A 6000-nucleotide genomic window follows, 5' to 3' on the forward strand; every position below is an offset into this window, starting at 1 on the left:
AAAGGTATGATAGAAATATGCCAGTTTTGCAACATGACAAAGCAGAAGAAGATAAAGGACTGTGTATATAATTTGTGCAATCTGATATAGAAAATGAAAAGTGCAGTTTATTACAGGGGAGAAACAATCAGAGGAGGAGTTGCCATATAGCAACTCATAATATAATAATGGCCCATAGTGTCATACATTACATGTAATAAAAGTTCATGATGTAATGATCGGCTATGCAATAAAATCATGAACGCACAACGTAATAATGTCTTAACGCACAATGTAATAATGTAACAATTTATTCCATTATGAGCAACTCATAATTTAATAACAGCTCATAATGTAATGATAGATTATATTGTGAAAAAAGTGTTGCATTATCATCATTTACCTCTGAAATAAAGGTACAAATAAAGCAAAAGACAAACCCTGACCACCATTCATACCCTGACTCTGACCAACCTTCAAACCTTGACTCAGACTAGAGCTGAAACACTTAATTGATTAATCGATTTTAATCGATTACTAAATTAACCGTCAACTATTTTGATAATCGATTAATCGGTTTGAAGCTTTTTTCATGATTAAAACAACATTTCTGATTGTTTCAGCTTCTTAAATGTGAATATTTTCTTTGTTTCTTTGCTCCACATAAACAGAGAAATCATTTAAACTGAATCATTTTGGTGACAAACACTGATCAACGTTTTTTAACATTTTATGGACCAAACGATTCATCAATTAATCGAGAAAGTAATCGACAGATTAATCGATTACGGAAATAATCGTTAGTTGCAGCTCTAACTCAGACCACCATTTAAAACCTGACCAATATTCAAATTCTGACCACCACTCTGACCCTGACTCTAACCTTCACTAAAATGCTCCTCATGATGACATCGTGTTAAGGTCACCATGTGATGTCCCACATGGTGACCTTAACACAGTCCATCAAACTGACCCTGATATTGTTCCTTCTGTTCCTGATGATACCCTCTTGGTTGTTAGCCCTAACTTGCATTTGCTGGTAGTGTCATCCATTATTAATAAGATTATAATGCAACACTTTTGTCACAGTATAAGCCAGTGTTACATTATGACCTGTTATTACATTATGAGTAATGAATTGTTACATTATTACATTGCGTGCAAAGACGTTATTCCGTTATGTGCTCATGATTTGATTACATTATGAGCCGATTATTACAATATTAACTTTTATTACATGTAATCTATTACATTATGAGCTGTTATTACACTATCAGTTGCTACAGGCCAGCAGTTTAGGGGAAGAACATGTTTTTGTGGGAGAGGTTTTGGTCCTGATGGACCTTAGTCTCCTGCGAGAGGGGAGAGGGTCAAACTGTCCTTGTCCAGGGTGGGAGGGGTCGGCCTCCTCAGAGTCCTGAACAGTGCACAGCTCCTGGAGGGAGACCAGGCTGCAGCTTATCACTGTCTCATTCATAATGTGTGCATGCATTAATAATGTAAATAAGCAACAGTGTGGTGTTTATGAGAGTATTTAACTGAACAGAGCTCATGGTTTGATCTCTCACAGAGGAGAGGACTGGGATTTCTACAGGAAGAGAAATGTCCACTGAAGTAACCACTGAGCTAGACCAGTGCGTCTGACTACAGTGGAATGTGACTTGTTGTAGTACAGACCATGATGTGTTTGCCCGTCACTCAGTCATTTGTCTTCAGCATCATCTTTTGTCAGAAGGACGCAATAGCTGCTTTTGTGTTTTAGCGGGAAAAGCACAGATACTGATACTGATGCCTAACTAAGGCCTGCCCCACACAAGACAATTTTCACATCTGACTTGATTTTTAAAACATGGCAGACCACAGACACAACAAACTCAACGATCCAGTCAAGGTGCAGGACCACACGTTTGGCGTTTAATCAAACCACTTCAGGGAGGAGATTCCAGGGATTTGGGATCAACAAGCAGACATAGAGGAGGAATGTCTACGTCGTCAGTTAATAGCTGATGTGTTTGTGATGTTTGGTGCTGAGAAAGACAGAATCAACTTGGCTTGTACAATTTACCGTTCTGAACAAAAGTATGCAACATCCATTTCCCGGTCAACACGCTCTCATTGGTTATTGCAGGGTTTCTGCTCATGCCTCAATTGCTGTTCAGTCGTAAATATCAAACATGTTTAATACTTATGATTTGAAATTACGAAGACTCTGTTGCATCTGATCTGATGACATTAAAATGTTACATTTGTTAATCCCTCACACTACAGTATACTTTGGCCAGATAATCTGTTCAAATCAGCTCATGTGTGAGCTTTAAAGTAAGGTTAGTACTCATCAGCACACAAAAGCAGAATAGAGTAGAAATATGGGAAAAAGTTATTTATTTAACACTCAAAAAAAACCTAACATTTATTTTTTTATATAATTCAACACGAGTCAGTTTGTTCAGTGACTCAGAGTTAGTGTGTTAGTGTGTGTGCTTTTTTACTGTGCTTCTGTCAAAGTGCAGCAGTTGCATTCAGTGTCACTGCACAGTGTGGTTTTTAAAAGAAACAAAGAAAACTCAGAGCTAAGGGAGAGAAAACACTGGACAGCACCTGTGGTACGATCCCATGTAGGGAAGAACTCAGTTTTACATGACAGAGAAGTAACCACTGAGCTAAAGCAGCGCTGAAACTTAAGGTGGAATGTGAGTATATAAACATGCAAGATATAATTTCCTGCTCCTCCACTGAAATCGACAAATGAAGTACAAATAAAGAGTGCAAAGTACTATTGAAAAGTTTATATTGTACACTACATGATGGAATTTGTGTTTCTGTTCTGTCAACTGAGGCTGAGACACATTAAAAATAATGGCAGGTGTGACAACCTTTGCCCTCGTTGCTGTCACTATTCTGTTTGTCTGCTTGCACAGTAATCCAGTGGGTGTGGCTCTGACATGTTATATGTTTGATCGGACAGGCAACTGCCTGGGTCCCAAACTGAGAAGCCAACACCTTATCAGAATCAGAATCAGAATCACGTTTATCGCCAGGTTAAGTTTACACAGCTCTGGTCAGTGGTGTGCAGGGTTCGGGTTAAATAATATAAGGAAAATGAAATAGAAAATATTTGAGTTGACAGATGGGGTCTGGGGTAAGAGGGTGAGATGGGTCAGCTCTCACCAGAGCAAATGACATCCTGCAGCATGGTCTTGTCTTCAGCTGTAGCAGCAGCATACCAGAAGGTGATGGAGGAGGTGAGGGTAACTTGATGGCAGTGTTGAACTTATTTAGCTGCCACAGGAAGTACATCACCTGTTGGGCTTTTTTTCATTATGTCAGGTCCTGGGTCATGATGGTCCCCAGAAAGCAGAAAGACTCCACAGTGGGGACCAGCGAGTCACAGTGGGTGATGGGGGAATTTTTAGAGCATCACAGTATAAAGAATGTCTATCAACAAGAGTGCCTATTCTTACCTACACTAAAATATCAATATCAGTAGATGATATTTGGGCATGATTATTCCTGAGCAGTATGTATATCACAATATATCGTTTACCTGTCCCATTGGTGCACATCTCGATTTAGGCCCATTTTCTGGACACAGTTGTGTTGGTTCACTCTTAAATTTCATTCAAGTGTAAAACTGTCTGACAAGTACAGAGGTAACTTTAACCAGCCAAATGACACTGAGGAACATCAGAGATACACAAACACCAGAACACTCACAGACATTCAGAAGAAGTCTAATCATTGTATATTTTATATTTTATATTATTTTTAGTGGGGAAAGGTTTTAATATCTACTGCAGTACTAGATATTTTTTGCAGCAATGTGTTGCAGCTGATCAAGTATTACAAGTTTTAAGCTCATGTGTGAGCTTTTAAAGTAAGGTTAGTAACCATCTACTTCATCAGCACACAAAAACAGAATACAATTGAAATAAGGGAAACAGTTATTTATTATAAGAATCAAATAATGACGATCATTTAAATCAACATGGTTGTTCGGTGCATATCTGTTTCACTGATATGCAGTTTTTTACTGTGCTATTGTCAACGTGCAACACGTGCAGTCAGTGTAACTGCACATTGTGGTGATAGGAAGAAAGAAAGAAAGATAGAAAGAAAGAAAGGAAAAAAGGAAGGAAGAAAGAAAGCTCAGAGTGAGAGAAAACGCTGGACAGCGCCCGTGGTACGATCCCATGTAGGGAAGGACTCAGTTTTATGCGACGGAGAAGTAACCACACTGTTAGACATTTCATTGGGTTTTTACAGTAAAATACTGGCAGCACTGATGCCAGTATTTTACTGTAATTCAGATTTGCGGTATGATTACTGTATCTCAGATTACAGTATCATACTATATATTAGTTGTACAGTACTGTAAACACCCAGGTAAACAGTACTGTACTGATCACTTTTAATATTATTAATTATTATCATTGTTATAAAATTGTTTAATTTAACCTATACAGAAGTATATTACTGATAATCAAATGTACACAGCCAAACTTTGCAAAATATTTTAAAATTTATTTTTCAAAACAAACATACAAAAAAAATAGTGTCATTAAATGGTACACAATGTAATATTTGTAGATCCTACACAAATTAATGGAGTGTTTTACGCACACTAAGACCCGTACAATGTGCCACACAAACATAAGATTACATGCTGTTGGGATAGTTGGAATATATAACGTTTTTGGACTGAAATCATAAATGATTCTACAAACATCCTGAGGTATGTGTGTACAGTGTGTGTGTGTGTGTGTGTGTGCGTGCGTGCGTGCGTGCGTGCGTGTGTGATTCTCTCAATCCATGGTGCATCCGCCTCTGGACTGTCGCAGGTGTGCCTAAGGAAAAAAGAATACAAATAGTTAGATGATGATTTTTTTAGATAGATAGATAGATCCGAGTCAGGATAAAATAGTAGGATACTTGCAAGTGTCTCACCTAGTCGGAGTGCTGCCATTCAAATTGTGCCAGTCTTGACACAAACAAAGCCACTCTGCTATTATACCGGTACCGACTTTCTCTTCACCACCTGTCCTGTTTTTCTGCTCACACTTATTTTGGACGTGCATTTTGTACCTTCCTCTGGGTTAATTCTCACGAATAATCTAGAAAAGAGTTAAGCAGATGAAAAAAAAAAATCAGATACATGATCAGCATGATGAAGATGAACTTTTCACATCCCCTTTGGGATATGCTACAAGGTAACCATTAGCTACATAGATGACAAACCACTATGTCATTGGAAAAAAAATTAAGACGTTTAATGTGGACAATCGTGTACAGAAAGCTAGAAGATTAAGATAACGTCCTCCTGCATGCTAGTGCTAGCAGTGGCTAACTTATGAAACCCTACCAAATTAAATCAGTGCTATCCAGTCTTAATTTCAACAAAGACTGGATAGCCTATCAAACAAATGATCAAGGTCAAGGTTTTGCTTACCTTTACATAGTGGGACTTGTTGATGTTGATTGTGCAAAATGTTGAGGGACGTACTCGTACTGTAGCTCTTCACCGTAGAGAGGCAGGCAGATCTGGTAGAGGAAGCGCAGGGTTGGCTGTACTGGCCGTTGGGAGGAGGCGGAAACTAGTAGCCTACCGTATTTCTTAAAACAAACTGGTTACTTACCACAATTTTTAAAAACCTGGTAGCATACCACTCATATCACACAAAATGACTAAATTAACAATAACTTACTGGAAAACTTTTTAAAAGTATTTTACTGTAGTATTGGAAGTAAAGTACTGTAGAAATTGCTGAAATGTCTAACAGTGCACTGAGCTAAACCAGCGTGACACTGCAAGGTGGAATATAAGTATATAAACATGTGTGTGAGACAAAAGCAATACACTCTGTGTTTGTTATTTACTGAGACTTGTATGAATAAATGTCTTCTATATATCCTAAATATCTTATATTCCTGTGGCTCATGAAGTTACCTCACAAAAACTCACACAGAAGCAGCAGGTTTAATCAAGTGCTTGTGGTTGTTCGGTCTGTTCATGAACAGACTTGT

The sequence above is a fragment of the Microchirus variegatus genome, assembly GCF_963457635.1.
Source record: "Microchirus variegatus genome assembly, chromosome: 3".
Classification (NCBI taxonomy): Eukaryota; Metazoa; Chordata; class Actinopteri; order Pleuronectiformes; family Soleidae; genus Microchirus; species Microchirus variegatus.